This window comes from Ranitomeya imitator, chromosome 1 (assembly GCF_032444005.1).
Source record: "Ranitomeya imitator isolate aRanImi1 chromosome 1, aRanImi1.pri, whole genome shotgun sequence".
In the NCBI taxonomy this organism is placed as follows: Eukaryota; Metazoa; Chordata; class Amphibia; order Anura; family Dendrobatidae; genus Ranitomeya; species Ranitomeya imitator.
Window position 1 is genome coordinate 715529894 of NC_091282.1, and position 23358 is coordinate 715553251.

At 40.7% G+C, this 23358-nt stretch overlaps 1 protein-coding gene across 1 annotated transcript in view; it reads right to left on the reverse strand.

Moving 5' to 3' along the window:
- The window catches only part of RYR3 (ryanodine receptor 3), an 886248-nt gene that overhangs the window by 770484 nt on the left and 92406 nt on the right, over nt 1-23358 (reverse strand). The window lies entirely within an intron of this gene.

Genomic DNA, 23358 nt, shown 5'->3' on the forward strand with positions numbered 1-23358 from the left:
TATGAATGCACCCAATATGAACTACAAGGGTATGTGCAGACGATCAGCAAACACTGCTGGTAGGACAATCGGACTTGTGCAGCGTCCAACCCGCAGAGTCCAGCTGTTAAAGCATAGTGGATGGGATTTCTAGAAATCTCATGCCCACTATGAGTCCACAGATGCCCGCGGTTCACCTGCGGAGACGGACATGTGGCGTGTCTTTCCAGACAGCAGCATGTCAATTTTGCAAGTCTCCGCAGGAGAAATTTAACCTACTGAACTATTGAATGCTGTGAATTTCGCATGGTTCAGTAAATACATGTGAATTCACCTGTATTCAATAGATGGCAGCGCTTTGGACTCAGCGACCATGCACTGCGTTCAAAGCGCTGCCACTTCCCGATCGTCTGCACATACCCCAAAAACACGAGACATGTATAAATATAAGCAGCTTGACAAACAAGCAGAACACTGAAATGTCTTGAATGCTTTTATATAAATTCCTCCATTCCATAGAAATTTCATAGTAAGAGAATAAAAGTAATAATCATCGTATTCAAAATGTGATAGACCCAATCTTAAGTGGGTTCTTGAAATGCAGTAAACATTAGCTTAACCCTATAATGGGTGATGTCTGACATACACACTTTCACATAACCTGGGCCTTTTAGGCCCTTGTTCAAATCAAATGGAGGAACTCAAATAAATAAACTTTTACAAGTGTATTTCAAAATTGCAAAGTAAGGTATGAAAAATGCACAACATGCATAAAGACATACTGATAGGGAATTTAGATTGTGAGCCCCAACGGGGACAGCGATGATAATGTGTGCAACCTGTAAAGTGCTGCGGAATATGTTAGCAGTATATAAAAATAAAGATTATTATTATTATTATTATTAATGTGACAGGGGTGATGTCGCCATAGACACGACAGTGTCAGCGATTGTTTTAATGAGCACCTATAATTAATCTAGAGTTGCCCTTTTAACTTAATAAAAGACAGCCCCAGATTTGTGATTTTTCTAAATATGATAGGTTGACCTGACTTTCTAGTAAAGTAGGGCCTGCACTTATGGGTTGTGGGATCCCGGCATGCAGAGCCTATAACGCTATCAATCTGCTCTCAGTGAACTAAATCTCTGCTGGAAGTATAATAAGAAAAATAAGGCAATGAAGCGTCTCTCATATAATGAGAAAAGTATATCAATGCAGAGGCTCTCACGATCCATAAAATCATTAGTTTATTAACCAGCTGCATCATTGATATTAATCATGCTTTAAAAATTGAACAGGCAAATTGGGGGCTTGTAGGACGCATTGCTGAGACAGTTGTTTCAAGTGTCACTCAGTTCGTGTCTGCATTATTCTGAAGGTATTCACACCTGTGAAGCATACTGATACCTAAAAAAGGGCTTAGCCTCCAGGCCCCCAGAGAGTCCCCCACGTTGCCTGTTCATTTTTTCAGGAAAGAGTAATAAAATTATGATATTACTAGATGGTGGCCCGATTCTAAAGCATCGGGTATTCTAGAATATGCATGTCCACGTAGTATATTGCCCAGCCACGTAGTACATTGCCCGGCCACGTAGTATATTGCCCAGCCACGTAGTACATTGCCCAGCCACGTAGTATATTGCCCAGCCACGTAGTACATTGCCCAGCCACGTAGTATATTGCCCAGCCACGTAGTATATTGCCCAGCCACGTAGTATATTGCCCAGCCACGTAGTATATTGCCCAGTCACGCAGTATATTGCCCAGCACAGAGCCATGTAGCATAGAGACATAAAAAATTAAAATAAACATATACTCACCTATAGCCCGTTGAAGTCCTGCTATACTGACCATCCGCCGCCTTTCCCGCTCCTCGCCAAGTTCCTGGGATCGCTCCATTGCAAGCGGCAGCTTGCAGTCCCAGGGCTGGTGTGAGCAGGACCTATGATGACGTCGCGATCACATAACCGTGACGTCACGGCAGGTCCTTGTCGCACACCACCCCTGGGACGGGACCGGAAGCTGCTGCTTGCAATGGAGCGGTCCCGGGAGCGTGGCGAGGAGCGAGAAAGGCGGCGGAGGATGAGTATAGCAGGTTTTTTTTTTTTTTTTAAATTATTTTTAACATGACCTATTTTTACTATTGATGCTGCATAGGCAGCATCAATAGTAAATAGTTGGGGACACACAGGGTTAATAGCAGTGGTAACGGAGTGCTGTTACCGCTGCCATTAACCCTGTGTGAGCGATGGGGATTACGGAGTGGGCGCCGGGCAGTGAGTGCAGGGGAGCAGGGGAGGGACTAATCGGACTGTGGCCGTCGCTGATTGGTCGCGGCAGCCATGACAGGCAGCTGCCGAGACCAATCAGCGAACGAATAACCGTGACAGAAGGACAGACAGACAGATGGAAGTGACCCTTAGACAATTATGTATATAGATGGTTGGTGACTGTACTTTGAACTGCTAACAATAGATTACCAAAAGGTCCACAATGCTGAGACGTGTTTGAGAGTGAAAGACCCTAGCTAACTTTCCATTATATTGGACTAATCTTTGCTTAATTTATGGACACCTACCTGAAGTTTGGATCTATCACATTTGGTGGATATGGTGATGGTTACTTTTGTCCTCTTACGGTGAAGTTTGTATGGGAATAGAGCAATTCATATAAAAGCAGTCAAGGTATTTCAGTGTACCACTTTTTTGAGAATGCGGATTTCAAAGAGCTGTCGGCTGCACGATATTATAAGAAGGCAATCGATTATATGGATTAATTTTTCATAAGTGACTAGAAACATCCATAAACATAGTGTGAGTCTTCCTTCATATGTACACGCTCAAAACGAATCTTTCCGATTGAAGCCTCAGACACATGTCATAGCTTAGGAATAAAAACAAAAAGTGTCATACATCAGCCCTAGGATTCCATATACTAAAAGGTATTTTTATGGTGGATTTGTGTTAGTCATGTAGTATACGTTTTTTTCCTATACTACTGTGCAAAAGGTAAGTCGACATATAGCACTCTGGTAAAAAGGACATTGTTTTGACCTTCTTTAGGTAAATGACTGTATAAAAGGCTGTCACACAGAGCAGAGCAGCTGATCTATCACCAACTACGACTATTGTCCTATTAGCATTGTAGGTAGCCATCATTGTTTAAAATGAATGAACAGCATAGGTTATCCATCATTTTGAAAGAAATAGTAACAGCATCATCATAAAACAGTGGCTGTATGTAATTGTCTATTTGTTAAGGCTACTTATTATTATTACTTATTATTTCTTGTCATTTTGGACAAGAAACGGATCCTGCAAATGTGCCCATACACTTGTATTGCCGATGGATGGCCACACGTCACATCCGTCGTGCACTGGATCCGTTGTGTTTTGGCGGACTGTCGTCACAAAAAAAGTTCAATGTAATTTTTTTTGGTACGTCACGTCCGCCATTTCCGACCGCGCATGCGCGGCCGGAACTCTGCCCCCTCGTCCTCGGGACATAGACTGGGCAGCAGATGCATTGAAAAACTGCATCCACTGCCCACGTTGTGCACGATTTTCACAACTTGCGTCAGTACGTCGGGCCGACGCATTACGTCGGGCCGACGCATTGCGACGGCCCCGTACAGACGCAAGTGTGAAAGAAGCCTTATAGCATACAGAAGGATTTATGGATACTTTGTGCACTTTTGATACTGTAGCTACAAAAATAAATATTAAGCATGCAAACTTTGACTGACTTACACCCAAGCACTTCTAAGGTAAAGCTGGCTATAAACATGAGCTAGCGGTCACCTTGTTTTTGTTGGTTATAGAGTTGAGCAAATTTTTCAAAATTTGGCTCCGATTATGTTCGGGGGAAAGCACACCCACGAAACGCATTGCTGCGTTCTGAGGCATCACAGACATATATCAGTGTTGATAGGAGACGTGAAAAAAACTACTGCACCTTCATTTGATAGTGATGTTGGATTAATGGTCGTGGTTAGGGCGGAGATGGTCATCAGAGCTCTGCAAACTCATTTACATGTCTCACTTTCCACTGCTCCTGCATGCAGCTTGGTTACACTGACTATGTGTATAAGTGTAGAGGGCGATAATGAGTGGTGACCCAATTATGGGGGGGTGCAGTAATCTGAGACTCGAGTTTAAAGAAGACAGTTGTGGGTGGGTGCTGATGGTCATGGGAGTATGGGTGATTAAGGCAAACCATAGCTCTAGGAACAAAGTTTCAAGATGGCACAGGGAGGGTATTGTGAGTGGGCACAGTATACTGGAGTTCAGAGGGGTGGTAACAGTGTTTCCTGTGAAGCAGGTGCTAGGGATCATGTAAAATATAGTCTTCTTGAGTGGACGGACTAGAAGTACTATGTAAGTAGACCACATCGGTGGCATTGAGGCCAAAAAAGGGGCCTGAGGAGCACAATCAAAAGGTAAGTGGGTAGCTTTGTCGGTAGACTAAAATATTATCCATACAGTATGTTGTTTTTATTTCTCAAAGTGAAAATGACATAGAAAAATGCCCCTTTAACATCTAATTTTTTGTCTAGACATAAAATGATAATGACTTATGACATGATAAGAAAAGATCACTTTTTTCCTTATAAACCCATTTTACAAAAGGTTGTAGCCTGTTTAGCAGCCCACTTGTGGAAGCTCTTCACATTATGATCTGTACTTCTGACTCTCTAGAACTGAACATATCATAATTATAGAGCTGGCAGCACTAGACCACAACAATTTTGCAGCTGTCAATGCTCCTTCATGGGTCCTTCGCCAACAACCAGGAAAGATAGGAATAATTAGTTATTTTAATTGTAAAATAACGCCACCTATGCATATATCACATGGATATTACATGTGCTCCCCTGCAATTTAAAATGACTTGTACAACAGTGAAAGAATACATTTCCAAAACTTAATATAAAAATACTACATATTAGCTAACTTCTTTTAAAAGTGAAGCAAATAAATTGCAAAGCATTTGTCCCTAAAATTGAAAAATCCATAATAAATGTGTCTCTTTTCAATATTTCAAAATGTTGTTCAGCAATTGTGTAGTTACCGTATATCTGCTGGGAAAACAGTCTGAGAACAAATATACGGTAACCCCTATCACAGCACCTACAAGGTTTGGTATCAGCGTTCCTAGATTATGTAAAGACTATGGCGACTTTCAGGAGCATTACTTAACGCATACCTGTCATTTCAAGTAGAAATAACACAATTTCTGCTCATTAGGATTTGTATTCTGCATTTTTCACCAGTGTTCCCCTCTGCCGGATCCATGTCTAATTTTAAGTTCTTAGACCTGGAAGGAGACTATCTGCTATGAGGTATCCTGTACACATACAAATAGACAGAAGCACAGGAATCCATCTATGAAGGACGCTCAGAGCAGAAACAGCAATCAGTATGTACGACATTACACAGCAGTACTGAGCTGTGTGACTGTGCATCTAGCACCGACGTTGGGTAAAACAGATGTTTGAAGCTGCAGACTCATCTTCTGGCCTCTCACTTTGATGAGTGTATAATAAGAAGTGTAACCTAATAACTAACTGTGCTGCCAGTTGTTTGCACAGGAGGAAGTGGCTCATCGGTGGAGAAAAGAGCAGATCATGCTTATAAGATATATTACACAGCTTCTAGTACTTTTTCTTACCACTAATATATGCAAAGTTTGATGAAACAACCGCAATCGATCATTATTATTATTATTATTTATATAGCACCATTAATTCCATGGTGCTGTACATGAGAAAGGAGTTACATACAGAGTTATAAATATCGTTTACCGTAAACAGGTTTACATTAACAGACTGGTACAGAGGGGAGAGGGCCCTGTCCTTGCGGACTTACATTCTATGATCATTCAAATGCATGCATTTTTGGCTACAAATCATTTTACAATGGGTGTCATTAAAAATGTTTAACTGTTTAGCTTCCACAGGCTCTGTGATTTATTGTGCAATGTACAGAATGGTTTAACAGTGAATCCACCAGTGAACTTTGTTCCAATGGCAGGGTTTGAAACCCCTTATCTTTCTTCTCCTGAATTCCTCCAAGAAAAACTATGATCACGTCAACAGTCATCTTCTAACTAGTCATAAATCATCAGATTGAAGTTTAGGAGAAGAAAGAGAAAGGTTACAAACCCTGCCATTAACATGTATACACAGGAAAAAAAATGATGCAAAAAAGCAAGACATTTTTCATAGAAACTATCCAAAGGGACACTTTAGGAAATGTTTAGCACAGATACTGACATTTTTAATTACAATGGCAATAAGAAAGAAATTGTATTCTCTCAACAAGCCCATAATGCGTAAGGGTGCACTCACAAGTTTTAGATTTTCTTGTTGATTTAAGTGCCATCAGGCTCGGACTGTCCCACAGGAGAACAGGTGAATCCCCCGGTAGGCCCCACTGCAGGAGAAGGTCCCCTACTCTGTATAAAAGCAGTAGTTGGCACAATTAACTTGATTTACTATGTACAGACAACGACAGCATCTCATCATTCATTTAATATTCTGTCCAATTTATTGTTATATAGAAGCCAGGGTAAATTTGTGAACGAGTGCAAGGTAGTATTTGCATGTAGCAGAACAGAGGGCCCCCAGGGTCACTGTTACTGGTGTGCCCTTGGCACCCCAGTCCGATACTGAGTGGCAAGCATATGCCTTACTGCAAGTCCATTCAGATGAATAGGACTGTTGATGTAATTTCTGAAACAAACTTGGAAACATATGAATCCACCCTACGACTGCCAATCTGACAAAGATAGAGGGTATCCCGACATTTCTCACCTTCACATAAACCAACTGATGACAGGAGAAAGAATATGATGAAAATCCACAGAGCTACACCCGATAAGCCTCTGAGGGACCTGGAAATAGAGTGGGTTTCCGCTGTCAGTTACCTGCCTTCAAACCAGTAACTGGATCAGTTCCCAGTCTAAAATATGACACATATACACATATCTTGTATCACAGCAACTGCAGGGGTGTCAGTGTTCCTATCCACTCGAATACTGTACTATGACTTTTAGAGATGTACAAAGCCAATAAAAAGGCAAAAAAATAAAAATAAAAACTGAATATGACAAACCAACCTGCTAATTCACAAGTGTCGGCAGCTGCAATGTTTTATGTCTCATTTCCCAAGATTGCTTTTAAATGGCAGAAACAGGTGCAAGAGAAGTGCAAGGAATACAAATCTGATACATACATTACCAGTAACTGGAGACATCTCCGCAGAGCGCCCTGCCAAATTATTTCCTGACACATATTCGCTTCTAAGGTTGTCCTGAACACATACAGTATGTAACACACTCACACACAGGTAAGACCTAAAAATAAGAACTTGCATTTGAATATGCATTGGGCAATGTATGTAGTTGCTGTTCTGGTGCTATACAAAGACAGCAACCGATTCGGAGTATGTCCAAGACACGTCTCCTTAGATGAAAACTGTACTTCATTTTCAAACTCTGACTTGTAATAACTGTGTTCCATGTTTGCATGGTGAAATTCTGTCTTAAGAATGTAGCACAGCTGACAATGCTCAATCCCCAGCACACAAACCTCAAAGGCTCAGTGTCCAGATGCCAAATGGAAATGATTAGGGGACTTCCATGCATGTCAAACGGCATCCTACTCGTGCTGCACAGCTACAGCCCATGTTTATTACTTTTGTGGTTTTACAGTATGATTTGTAGATTCAGAATATCATGATACATTTGTGCATTTTCCACCAAGCACCTGTGACAGCACTTTGATAAAAAAAATGTTCTGACATTTTTGGTGGTTTTTATAAGCTAAACATAGCGGCAAAAAAAGTAAAGATATCCTCAAACAATATAAGCATAAGCTGTGGGTTTTATGTAGCTTTTTTTTTATTATTCACCTATGTTGTTTTTTTAAAGTTGATATTTCCTTAAAAAAATAAGGCTATGGAGAAATATGATAAAAGCCACACAAACAGTTCTTTGTTTGTAAAAAAAGGAGAAAAAAAACAACTATGGCATAAATAAAAGCCATAAATAAAAGCCATAATTAAAATACAGCATTTGTATGTTTTTTTTTGTTTGTTTTCTTCTACACTTTTACTTAACATTTGGTTGTGATTTTGCTGCAAAAAAGGCAAGGAAAAATAAAGGTAAACCATCTCTATTGACAGTATTGACTGATTAGTATGTAAAGCATATTTTGTTAACTTATAAAATTCCAGGTCTTCATGAGTGGTTTGATCAGAGAGGAGTGAAGTAGATGAGCAGACAGACAATGCTGAAGGATGTCACTGGCTTCTGGCTTCCCCTCCACTTCAAAATAAACCGGTCACAAGATTAATTTGAAGAGTTTCTCTCATGTGTGCTTGTTCAGGAGCTTGTTAAGACAGTTTGCACAATGCTGCAAGAAGAGCTAGCGATCCGGTCAGCTTCAAAAGCAGCTCTTGCAAGCTGTAAGGCATGAGTATGAAATCGGCCATCAGTAATAGACTATAGAGGTGACTGGTAATCTAAGCACACAGTAACCTAAGTACACAATAAAATAAGATAAATTGCAAAGTTGCTTCTTTTTAGAAGCATTTTACGGTTTTACCTATATATGATTTTAAAAAATCCACAGAACAGTCTCTGGAAGTGTTCATGAGTGAAAATAAAAGTTAATGCAGTACTGGACAAGTTCCATTATATCAAGCACCGTTTACCTAACAGCACTTCATAAAATGAACCCCTCATCAGCAAACAAACATTATGGTGATAACATGGTGGTGAGGAGATGTTGACTACTTCAGAAACCGAGTATTGCGACATAATTTACACAACCATGAATATTCCTCTGCAAAGAGTGAAATAAGTGTCAAGCTAAATTCTCACCAAAATTCAAATTCCTAGTCACGTCTTTACATACTTGGTAAATATCTCCTGGTAAAAGAAGTCTTCGAAATACTCACCATTTTAAAAAACAAAACAAAAAAAAAACAAAATATTTATTTTTCTATTGATACAGAAGAAGATTTTATCCTGCCAGTTTAGATTGCAATGTACACTGCTCAAAAAAATAAAAGGAACCCTAAAATCCCACATCCTAGATACCACTGAATGAAATATTCCAGTTGTAAATCTTTATTCATTACATAGTGGAATGTGTTGAGAACAATAAAACCTAAAAAAATCAATGTAAATCACAACTTTTATCCCACGGAGGTCTGGAGTTGGAATGATGCTCAAAATCAAAGTGGAAAATGAAGTTACAGGCTGATGCAACTTCAGTGGAAATGCCTCAAGACAAGGAAATGTTGCTCAGTAGTGTGTGTGGCCTCCATGTGCCTGTATAACCTCCCTACAACGCCTGGGCATGCTCCTGATGAGGAGGCGGTTAGTCTCCTGAGGGAAATCCTCCCAGACCTGGACTAAAGCATCCGCTAACTCCTGGACAGTCTGTGGTGCAACGTGACATTGGTGGATGGTGCGAGACATGATGTCCCAGATGTGTTCAATCGGATTCAGGTTTGGGCAACGGGCGGGCCAGTCCATAGCTTCCATGCCTTAATTCTTGCAGGAACTGCTGACACACTCCAGCAACAAGAGGTCTGGCACTGTCCTGCATTAGGAGGAACCCAGGGCCAACTGTACCAGCATGAGGTATCACAAAGGGTCTGAGGATCTCATCTCGGTACCTAATGGCAGTGAAGCTACCTCTGGCAAGCACATGGAGATCTGTGCGGCCCTCCAAAGAAATGCCACCCACCCCATTACTGACCCACTGCCAAACCAGTCATACTGAAGGACGTTGCAGGCAGCAGATCACTTTCCACGGCGTCTCCAGACTCTGTCACGTCTGTCACATGTGCTCAGTGTGAGTCTGCTTTCATCTGTGAAGAGCACAGGGCTCCAGTGGTAAATTTGCCAATCCTGGTGTTCTGTGGCAAATGCCAAGCATCCTGCATGGTGTTGGGCTGTGAGCACAACCCCCATCTGTGGACGTCAGGCACTCAGACCTTCCTCATGGAGTCAGTTTTTAACAGTTTGTTCAGACATATGCACATTTGTGGCCTGCTGAAGGTCATTTTGCAGGGTTCTGGCAATTCTCCTCCTGTTCCTCCTTGCACATAAGGCTGAGGTAGCGGTCCTGCTGCTGGGTTGTTGCCCTCCTACGGCCCCCTCCACATCTCCTGGTGTACTGGCCTGTCTCCTGGTAGCGCCTCCAGCCTCTGGACACTACGCTGACAGACACAGCAAACCTTCTTGCCACAGCTCACATTGATGTGCAATCCTGGATGAGCTGCACTACCTGAGACACTTGTGTGGGTTGTGCAGTCCGTCTCATGCTACCACGAGTGTTAAAGCACAACCAACATTCAAAAGTGACCAAAACATCAGCCAGAAAGCTGGAAAGCTGTTTGTGGTAGCAGTGAGGCACAATACATATCTGCAGTGTTGCTGAATAAAAACTGTCAGCTTTGCAATTTTTGCATGTTCTGTAATATCAATACATAATCTTGATAAATGGACTGTGATATTAATTTATAAGAGTACAGCTATATGTTGTGGCCAGAGCCGCCCGCAATGCAGGCAAATGCCGAGCCAACAGGTGGTTTTATCAAAAGTGAAGCGACAGGATGTTAACGGGAATCTGTCACCAGGTTTTCCTAATATTAACTATGCCTATTACCTTTAATGTCTCTTATAGCAGTCTTGCGAGATGTATATTATTCCCCACCAATACGGTGCATTTCAGTCAGATGGCAGCTTGCTTCGGTGCATTCTCTCTCCCAGCAATTGATGCCCTTCTGCTCACGTTTTATGTCATCCATATAGAGCCCCCAATATCGCTCCTGTGGAGGAGCACTTCTCTCTGCTGAGGTCAGAGAAAAGTACTGTAATGCGTATGCACAGAGAGAGGCCAAAGAGTGGTGATGACACAGAATTAAAGTCGCATTACAGCACTTTGCTCTGACCCTGACAGTGCAGATAGAAAAGCACTAGTGCAGGGGTGGTGGGGAGCACTGTGTGGATGACATAACATGCGTCATCCACATGACACAAGCAGGAGGATGGCGATTGTTGGGAAAGAGAAGGTGCTGAAGCAAGACAAGCGAAGCCTACTGTACCGAACCAGCAATATGAGGGGATTATAAAAGGTATTTTAAGGATCTGCAAAGAAGTTGAGGACTTGTATACAACTTGCTAAACTGCAGTAAAAAAAAAGGCATTAAAGGTGGTGGTCATAGTTTACAGGTTCACTTTATCATTTGAAAATTACTCTAGCTACCAAAAACCATTAAGATATTACCAATCATTCAAAGACATTGTCAATTTGTGATGAAACTGCATGTTGAGTAGAGGTCAGTCTGCATTCACACATACCTGTTTGGACTGCAATGCATGGACTGGCTGCGGGCCGACATACTCGTGTATGTATCATGAGTATACATTGGCTGCTATGTGTGTCTGTGCCTACAAAATCAAAGCTTCAAATAAAAATAATAATTCAAGTGAATTTTCATTTCTTTCATTGTTTCGCTGTTATATTTACAACGACAGATTTCTGTTTATTTCAGTGCAATCACTCCTTTACTGGTGAAAAGCTTTTTAACATGAGAGGGATCAATCCTTCTACAGGAAAAGAGAATGTAGGTAACTAATGGAATAACCTCATTGTGGACCATAAAACATGATTTACAGCGTGCATTAACTCATACTTAACAGCCAGGCTACAGCAGATAAATCTTAAGGTATGATGCCGGAAACACTACGCTTCACATTTTTGAAGAGACAGTTTGAAGAAAAAGAAGACAAAGAATACTTTGATGGGTATATGGTGAATGATTACCAAATGTAGCTTTCATTGGAATATTAAGAGCTGTGCTAAGATACAGCAGTACTTGGTAAAATTATAATGGGTCAAGGGCTGGAAGGATGCTATGAACTCTTTATTCTAGTGATCTAGTTCCCCAGATGGAAAAAGAAATTAATGTAGAATTTGTCACCAGACCAAAGCTCCCCAAACCATCAAAAGCATGATCAGACACTGGCTGCACAATTACAGCTATATATGGTTTACTAAGAAGCACTACAGCAGGGACGAGCTGTGGTGTTATTAAGCCAGAAATGTTACTCCAGGCTGGGAATGGACTAAGATTTCTGGTGTGGCACATGGAAGTGCACACCACTGATCAGACGCTCTCAATTCATTAAGAGGCATGTGCTTCTTAATGAATCTGGAGCGTCCGATTCCTACATGCCCCTTCATCAAGACAGACAAGAAAATTGCCGACCTTGATGAATCAAGGCCACAGTCCCCTTGTTCAGTTTACCCTATTTATACAAATTAACACCAGGGTTACATGAAATGTGCCAGATGAAACTGAAATCGCAGTGCAACATTGCGACATAGCATTGAATTGCTTCCTATAGTGTCACATTGCAACTGGCGATCTCATTCAACAGATTGTTTTCAAATATGTCACTTGCCATAGATATCAATAAAAGTCTCATGCGACTGTGACTTGCGTGCAGCTTATCTGCGATTTGGCAATTTTTTGCAGCAAAATCAGAGCTGTCACGCGACAGCAAGTTTTAGACAAAATTGCTCAGATTTTTTGGGCCACGCAACTTTTTTAATTGCGGTCACACAACCCGTCGCTGTGTAACCCTTGCGCTATTGTTAATTTTGGTCACTTTACTTCATTTTGTCTTCTCCATGTACCAGTACCATAAACCAGATTAAATATTTTACAGGAAAAAACAAGGAACAGTGCCATTTCTTACCAATGATCTTTGACTGGTATTGTACAATATGATTGCTCATCCAATAACCATATTAACACCTTAGTGACGAGCCAATTTTGACCTTAATGATCAAGCCAATTTTTACAATTCTGACCATTGTCACTTTATGAGGTTATAGATCTGGAATGCTTCAACGTATCCCACGCGACCTGGGGGTGACAGGTTCCCTTTAACCACAATCCTAACCCTAACCACAACCCTAACCCCAGCTTTAACCTCCAACCCTTAATGCAAAGAATGGAAAAAATGTTATCTAACTAAGGGGGTAACAAAGGTGGTTTGATTTACTATTTTTTTTCCATCACTGAGATACACCCTATCAGTGATCAAAATGAACCAATAGGAAAAATCTCCTATTGTTGTCAGGTACCGACTGGCAGATCTCGGCGTGTCCGCCATTTTCTTCCAGGAAGATGATGTGGAGGACGAGGGTATGGAGCAGGAGGATCCGGGATTGCCAGGGAACCGGGGGAACTCGGGGGACCCCATTTCTCTCTCCTCTGGTATGCTAGATCATATCAGAGGACAGAGAAAAGAATAAAAAATCTGACTTTTTACATTTTTTTGTGATCGCTGTTATTCAGTGAATAACAGTGATCATGTGACAGGGGGCGGTAAAAACCGACCTGAATCATGTTATCTGAGGTCTCAGCTACCCCCGGTAGCCGAGACTCTGGAGTTTTTCTGACAATGGGGGGTACTATACCCTTATTTCTCAGTGCCATTAAAAAAGTGGCGGTGTAGAATAAGGCCCCTTAACTGGCGCCATTAAAAGACGTATCGGCGTCCATTAAGGAGTTGTGCCATAAACAAAAATGATCACCTATCTGCAAAAAAAATTCCAATATAATCGATGGGGATGTAGCTGCTAATGCCAGGGGCAACTCATGTGCGAACACTCCTCCTGTATACTGTGAATAGAGCAGTATATGCACTCTATGTTCCCAGGATAAGCATTTGGTGCATTTCTATGCTGCATATTTTTGATTCACAATAGTGTGTTACAATTCCAGCAAAGTGTATGGGATTTATATACTGTAGATCTCATGCCCCTGTGCTTATTTTTTTTTAAGCAGTGGAAACTGACATGCATAATGTTTTTTTAAATCTGTAACATGTCAATTTCTCTTGTGATAAATATGCATTTTGCTTGCAGATTTTCCCCTTAGACTTGAAAGATATAAGGAAAATCTGCAGATAAAAAAACACAAATGTGGAAACGCAATAAAAATATACATATGGCTTTATCAATAAAGTTTTATCAAAAGCCAAGCAACTGTGAGTATACAAAACAAAGCAGCTTTATTCAAAACATGATATACCAAAAACAGATAGCTAAAGAACGAGATAAAAACACGTTAAAAAAATGCACTAAAAAAACACCTAGTTTCACTAATTGGTGCAGAAATGCACAGAAAATCTTTAATATTAAAAACACACCAAACACTCATCGTAGGAAATTAGACTAGTAGTCCATTCAAGTGTGCACTTATATTCAACATGTGCTCTAATACTCCATTCACAGAGGGGACTTTGGACGCCTGTTCTTAAGAACGGTAGTGGTCCAAAGGTCGAACCCCCATGGATTATACATTTATCACCTATCCTGGATGAATGTTGTTTATGGGACAACTACTTTATAGGAAACCTGACTGCTGATACATGTGGCATGATCCACGGACAGTATATATCAGACACCAGCTGTATGATTTCAGCCAAGTATGGCTGAGATTGTGCATCCAGTGTCTGATACATCTTGCCTGGGATTCAGGCAGAATTTATCAGCTGTCAGGTTCTCTGCAATCAAATTACAGAACAAAGATGCCCAGAAAGATGATCAAAAATCAAACAATTTTTTTTCAAATGTATATATTTATCAGTCAAGGTTTTGCTAAATTTTTAACCTACACCCCAAAACATCTCAGATTACAAAATTTCACATGAGCAAAATGCCAATTTTGACACTCCTTATCCTTTGCTTGCTCCATCCATTATCTCATGTCATTATTTTTTTATGCAATTTCCTTCGATGTCATTAGTCAACAATTATTGTAACCTCCTTTGATCTGTAATTATGAGCAGAGCTCTATGGGGGATGAGAGACATTGTGAGATTAACGACTCCAATACAGAGTGCAATTTATGTCACAATGAAGCTGACTGAGTGCCGGCCGTAAAGTACAGCGGTGACGTCACCGCTGTGCTGTGCTTTACGGCTGACCGGCGCTCACCAGTCAGTGCGGGAAGCTGAAGGCGAGGGACCTGACCAGACACCGGGAATGTAAGTATGTAGTGTTTGTTTTTTTACATTTACAACGGTAACCAGGGTAAACATCGGGTTACTAAGCGCGGCCCTGCGCTTAGTAACCCGATGTTTACCCTGGTTACCAGTGACTACATCGCTGAATTGGCGTCACACACGCCGATTCAGCGATGTCCGCGGGAGATCCAGCGACAAAATAAAGTCCTGGACTTTCCCCAGCGACCAACGATCTCCCAGCAGGGGCCTGATCATTGGTCGCTGTCACACAGAACGATTTAGTTAACGATATCGTTGCTACGTCACAAAAAGCAACGATATCGTTAACGATATCGTTCAGCGTGACGGTACCTTTAGGCATTCAATCACAATGAATAGGATATCAAGGAAAAAGCTGCATTCTGTATGCAGAAACTCAAAATTTGAGGTGTTGTGTACAGTTTTGTGCATTTGGTATGTGCTCTGTATTATCTATTAGTGAAATCATTTATTCCATTCATAATGAGTATGCAAATCTGCTCAAGATAACATATGCATCACCAAAATCCTCTTACAAACTTAGATATGCTCTGTGTGGTTTTTGATAAACAGACCGAATATCTCAGTAATCGTGATTGAACAGTTTTCAGATTGCAGTAAAGGAAAAGCAGTCCTCATAGTTGGGGAACATTGTCTGAGCAGAAAGAATCAACTGTTTTTCCAGGATAACCTTGTATGCGGCTTGATACATACGTCTTTCGCAAAGAACAACCTGCCCAATTCCAGCCTTGCTGAAGCATCCCCAGATCATCACTGATCCTCCACCAAATTTCACAGTGGGTGCAAGACACTGGGTCTTGTACGCCTCTCCAGGTCTCCGACAAACCATTAGATGACCAGGTATTGATATGGAGATGCTTCAGCAAGGCTGGAATTGGGCAGGTTGTTCTTTGCAAAGGACATATTAATCAAGCTGCATACAAGGTTATCCTGGAAAAACAGTTGATTCTTTCTGCTCAGGCAATGTTCCCCAACTGTGAGGACTGGTTTTTCCACCAGGATAATGTGCCATGCCACACAGCTAGATCAATCAAGGTGTGGATGAAGGACCACCACATCAAATCCATGTCATGGGCAGCCCAATCTCCAGACCTGAACCCCATTGAAAACTGCTGGAATGTAATCAAGAGGATGATGGATAGTCACAAGCCATCAAACAAAGAAGAACTGCTTACATTTTTGTACCAGGAGTGGCATAAGGTCACCCAAAAGCAGTGTGATAGACTGATGGCAAGCGTGCCAAGACACATGAAAGCTGTGATTTAAAATCATGGTTATTCGACAAAATATTGATTCCTGAACTTTTCCTGAGTTAAAACATTAGTATTGTTGTTTCTAAATGATTATGAACTTGGTTTTTTTTGCATTATTTGAGGTAACATAGTAACATAGTAACATAGTAACATAGTTAGTAAGGCCAAAAAAAGACATTTGTCCATCCAGTTCAGCCTATATTCCATCATAATAAATCCCCAGATCTACGTCCTTCTACAGAACCTAATAATTGTATGATACAATATTGTTCTGCTCCAGGAAGACATCCAGGCCTCTCTTGAACCCCTCGACTGAGTTCGCCATCACCACCTCCTCAGGCAAGCAATTCCAGATTCTCACTGCCCTAACAGTAAAGAATCCTCTTCTATGTTGGTGGAAAAACCTTCTCTCCTCCAGACGCAAAGAATGCCCCCTTGTGCCCGTCACCTTCCTTGGTATAAACAGATCCTCAGCGAGATATTTGTATTGTCCCCTTATATACTTATACATGGTTATTAGATCGCCCCTCAGTCGTCTTTTTTCTAGACTAAATAATCCTAATTTCGCTAATCTATCTGGGTATTGTAGTTCTCCCATCCCCTTTATTAATTTTGTTGCCCTCCTTTGTACTCTCTCTAGTTCCATTATATCCTTCCTGAGCACCGGTGCCCAAAACTGGACACAGTACTCCATGTGCGGTCTAACTAGGGATTTGTACAGAGGCAGTATAATGCTCTCATCATGTGTATCCAGACCTCTTTTAATGCACCCCATGATCCTGTTTGCCTTGGCAGCTGCTGCCTGGCACTGGCTGCTCCAGGTAAGTTTATCATTAACTAGGATCCCCAAGTCCTTCTCCCTGTCAGATTTACCCAGTGGTTTCCCATTCAGTGTGTAATGGTGACATTGATTCCTTCTTCCCATGTGTATAACCTTACATTTATCATTGTTAAACCTCATCTGCCACCTTTCAGCCCAAGTTTCCAACTTATCCAGATCCATCTGTAGCAGAATACTATCTTCTCTTGTATTACCTGCTTTACATAGTTTTGTATCATCTGCAAATATCGATATTTTACTGTGTAAACCTTCTACCAGATCATTAATGAATATGTTGAAGAGAACAGGTCCCAATACTGACCCCTGCGGTACCCCACTGGTCACAGCGACCCAGTTAGAGACTATACCATTTATAACCACCCTCTGCTTTCTATCACTAAGCCAGTTACTAACCCATTTACACACATTTTCCCCCAGACCAAGCATTCTCATTTTGTGTACCAACCTCTTGTGCGGCACGGTATCAAACGCTTTGGAAAAATCGAGATATACCACGTCCAATGACTCACCGTTGTCCAGCCTATAGCTTACCTCTTCATAAAAACTGATTAGATTGGTTTGACAGGAGCGATTTCTCATAAACCCATGCTGATATGGAGTTAAACAGTTATTCTCATTGAGATAATCCAGAATAACATCCCTCAGAAACCCTTCAAATATTTTACCAACAATAGAGGTTAGACTTACTGGCCTATAATTTCCAGGTTCACTTTTAGAGCCCTTTTTGAATATTGGCACCACATTTGCTATGCGCCAATCCTGCGGAACAGACCCTGTCGCTATAGAGTCCCTAAAAATAAGAAATAATGGTTTATCTATTACATTACTTAGTTCTCTTAGTACTCGTGGGTGTATGCCATCCGGACCCGGAGATTTATCTATTTTAATCTTATTTAGCCGGTTTCGCACCTCTTCTTGGGTTAGATTGGTGACCCTTAATATAGGGTTTTCATTGTTTCTTGGGATTTCACCTAGCATTTCATTTTCCACCGTGAATACCGTGGAGAAGAAGGTGTTTAATATGTTAGCTTTTTCCTCGTCATCTACAACCATTCTTTCCTCACTATTTTTTAAGGGGCCTACATTTTCAGTTTTTATTCTTTTACTATTGATATAGTTGAAGAACAGTTTGGGATTAGTTTTACTCTCCTTAGCAATGTGGAGAGGTCTGCAAGCAATGCATTTTTTTGTTTTTGTGACCATTTCTCATTTTCAGAAAATAAATACAAAATTTGTTGCTTGGAAATTCGGAGACATGCCAGTGGTTTACAGAATAAAAAACAATTTACATTTTACTCAAAAATATACATATAAAAATCAGACAAACTGAAAATTTTGAAGTGGTCTCTTATTTTTTGCCAGAGCTGTATATATATATATATATATATATATATATATATATATATATATATATATATATATATATATATATATATATATATATATATATATATATCTACTATATAAAGCTGAATGTGTGTATGTGTGTGTCTGTGTATGTGTGTGTGTGTGTGTGTGTGTGTATGTCCGGGATTGGCATCTGCACCGTCGCAGCTACAGCCACAAAATTTTGCACAGTCACACGTCTGGACCCCGAGAGCGTCATAGGCTATATTGTGAGGTGAAATTTTAACCCCGCGCGTTCCAATTCACCAAACAATTTTGCCCCTATCTACATAATGGGGAAAAAAGTGAAAGGAAAAGTGTTGGAAGCGTAGCAGCTACAGCAACAAAATTTTGCACAGTCACACGTCTGGACCCTGAGAGCGTCATAGGCTACGTTGTGAGGTGAAATTTTAACCCCGCGCGTTCCAATTCACGAAACAATTTTGCCCCTATCTATATAATGGGGAAAAAAGTGAAAGGAAAAGTGTTGGAAGCGTCGCAGTTACAGCAACAAAATTTTGCACAGTCACACGTCTGGACCCTGAGAGCGTCATAGGCTACGTTGTGAGGTGAAATTTTAACCCCGCGCTCTCCAATTCACCAAACAATTTTGCCCCTATCTACATAATGGGGAAAAAGTGAAATGAAAAGTGTTGGAGACGTCGCAGCTACAGCAACAAAATTTTGCACAGTCACACGTCTGGACCCTGAGAGCGTCATAGGCTATGTTGTGAGGTGAAATTTTAACCCCGCGCTTTCCAATTCACCAAACTATTTTTCCCCTATCTACATAATGGGGAAAAGTGAAAGGAAAAGTGTTGGAGGCAAATTGACAGCTGCCAGATGTGAACAAGGGGGACTTAAAGAATGAGAGCGATGGCGCCAAAGAGTATATACCGATCAGTTGCTAAGGTGGGGCCCCGACATGAGATACTCACCACACATTGGGATATGAACACACACACAAAATGCGCCAAACACTACCACGTGCTTGAACACATATACCACCCTCAGCACACATTTCACCACACATACACCAACCTCGCCACATAAAAGTCGAAACACAAAAGTCGCCGCTCAAAACTCACCACGCGCAAAACTCGCCACATGCAAAAACTAGGCTCACGCAAAACTCGCCACAAGTGCAAAACTCACCTCATGGAAAACTCGCCACACGCAAAACTTGCACACGCGGAAAAATTGCCACATGCACAAAATTTGCAACACATGCAAAAGTTGCCTCACACAAAACTTGCATATACTCAAAAGGCACCAGACATAAAACTCACCACGCGCAAAACTCGCCATGCGCAAAACTTGCTGCACACAACTTGCTACACTAACCTGTCACATGCAACTCGACACACAAAAAGTTGCTACACGCATGTTGCCACACAAAACTCATCTCACAAAAGTCGCTACATGCATGTCGCCACACACAACTCAACACACACAACTTGACAGACGAAACTCGCCCTAAAACACACACAAGTCTGGTATTAGCCTTCAAAAATAAAAGTCTGATTAATAAGCAGACAAACTACAAGAGCAACAAATGTACCATATAGGAAATACAGCAGCTGTCAGTCACATAACCTGTCTATAATGTGTATGTGTGAGCTAATTTATACTGCCAGGGGGAGGGCTTCCTGTTGGCTGGGGATTTATCAGGCTGCCAATTTATCTTACAAATACTGAGGTAAAAATACTGAGCAAATAACGTGTTAACGAGGTCTAATACAGGAGATCACACAGGTATATACTATATACAGGGGAGATGACACACAGATATATACTATATACAGGAGAGATGACACACAGGTATACACTATATAGAGGAGATGACATACAGGTACATACTATATACAGGAGGAGATGACATACAGGTATATACTATATACAGGAGGAGATGACACACAGGTATATACTATATACAGGAGCAGATTACCTACAGGTATATATTATATACAGGAAGAGATGACATACAGGTATATGCTATATATAGAAGATGACATACAGGTATATACTATATACAGGAGGCGATGACACACAGATATATACTATATACAGGGGAGATGACACACAGGTATATACTATATACAGGAGGAGATGACATACAGGTATATACTATATATAGAAGGAGATGACATACAGGTATATACTATATATAGGAGGAGATGACATACAGGTATATACTATATATAGGAGGAGATGACATACAGGTATATACTATATATAGGAGGAGATGACATACAGGTATATACTATATACAGGAGATGACACAGGTGTATACTATATATAAGGGAGATGACAAACATGTATATACTGAGGTGAAAATGAGAGGTGTGAGGTGAAAATGAAAAGGTGTGAGTGCAAAATGAGAGGAGTGAGGGAAAATAGTGTAGTGATCGGAAAATGACAGATGTGAGGTCGAAATGACAAGTGTTAGGCGGGAATGAGAGGAGTGAGGGAGAAAATGAGAGGTGTGAGGGAGAAAATGAGAGCTGTGAGGGGGAAAATTAAAGATGTGATTGGGAAAATGAGAGGCGTGATGGGAAAATAAGACAGGTGAGGTGCTATAACTAACCACAGTTATTTACTATGCCCAGGCAACGCCGGGCTCTTCAGCTAGTATATATATATATATATATACACACACACACACACACACACACACACGAAGTGTAGATATATATGTACACACACATATACACAAAAATACTCACACACTGATTGAATTGATTTGCAGACTGGAATTTGTAACAAATTTAATGAAATTTCATTAAATTGAAACGTTAACACCAAGTCCTTTAAAGACGCCCATTTTAATAACTAACACACCGGTGGGCTTCAACTCACTTACATAATAGAGTAGTGCAACGCCCTCCTTTGCAGCCTGCCAAGAACTGACCTCTCTCTAATCGTACTTGAACCATGCTGCTAGACTCATTCACTTCTTCATGCATTACTCAAATGACATACATTCTGTTTTTTTTCTTTACACTTGTAGCCTATTAAACAGGGAACACAATTTGAAATCCCACCCTGACCTCCAAAGCCCTGTTTAGCTTAATTCAGATCTAAGTTTCCGCACTAATCTCCAAATAGTAACCTGCACACAACCTTAAGCTCTGCTATGACTTTATTTTCTTTACCACGCTTAATGCCTTCTTGTAGTTTTGCATGCACGGATTATCACACTGATCCTTCATTTTTGAATTCCTTTCTGATATCATCAGCCTTTCTGTAATCCAAGCTGGTATAAACATAAGAATATTTATTTTACTCACTTACCGTATATAGCGCCCTTAACTCCACAGCACTTTGCAGTCATCAGCAACGCTGTCCAGATTGGGGCTCACAATCTAAATTCCCCATCATGTCTTTAGAGTGTAGAAGGAGACCAGTGAACCCAGAGGAAACCCACAAAACACATACAAGGAGAACGTACAAACTCCTTGAGGATGTGGTCCTTGGTGGGATTTGAACCTAGCACTCCACTTATAACCAAAGGTAAGAAATTCAAAAAAGTTCCCAATTGTTTCTTCATCTCTTGCATTGGGCATTACCTATTTGATGAACCTGTCTGTAACTTGAATAAATGTATAATGTGGTGCCTGAATTCACACAAACAAATTAAGAAATATGACTATAAAAGTTTCACCTCCCCTGTAACTGAGTGAAGCACACTCAAACAATATTCAAATGTCAGCATTAGAGCCCATCAACTGCACGACTGACCAGGAGATCCCCTCCCTGCTTCCCACTGAGCCAATGATCCCTCCTGTTCCAGCTCTACAATTACAACAATTAGCCAACGGAGAAGAAACAATTACAGTACATACGAAAAGATGAACCAGATGCTTAATTTTTTTATCTGTCTCTGGGCAAGCTAGTATACATCAGCAAAGAAATACAAACTGGCAGAACAGCCAAGTTCAGTCATAGTTGGACTGTATCCTTTTTATGGCACGTACTTTGAGCCCTAAACCTAATGGGTTACTGGATCAGCAGAGTGGATCAGTTTGCCATGGGAATATTGTCTTGTCTAGCCTTTAGTGTATTGTGAGAAAGGGTTTTCAGAACAGCTGGTAGTTGTGTCATGCCCACGTGGACCACATTGTCCTCTACTAGTGAAGAAAACCATGCATTTGTCAAAATTAGTCAGGCATGGGTCAATGTGACTATAGCATTTCCTTGCCAGTCTACTGTATTCTGTACTCATGAACCATTACCATTGCCAATGCACCCATGCAGTCGATCATCTCCTGCCTCTCCATCCAATTATATTTACAGTATATTGTTCGGCTGCTGGGGTTGCCAGTGATGGTCCTACACAGTCAAAATCTCCTTGGCTGTTTCAAAATATTCTATACTATACAGTTATTGCCACTGCATATTATGCTTTTTCATTGTGTTCAATAGCGAAACCTGACTTCCTGAGAATCCAAGGGTAAACAAATTGAGAATGTCCCCTAAAAAGGATCATTTTTGGATTTTTTTTTAACATTGCTTCTTTACTTTCTGAACAGCAAACCTCTTGCAGTTACCCAAAAAAGGGATTTTTTTTATTTAACCCCTTAGTGACGGAGCCAATTTTTTTAAAATCTGACCAGTGTCACTTTATGTGGTAATACCTCCGCAACGCTTCAACAAATCCCAGTGATTTTGAGACTGTTTTTTTCTGACACATTATACTTTATGATAATGGTAAACTTAGGTCAATATGTTTTGTGTTTATTTATAAAAAAAATATCAAAAATTTGAGAAAAATGTTAAAAAATTAGCAATTTTCTA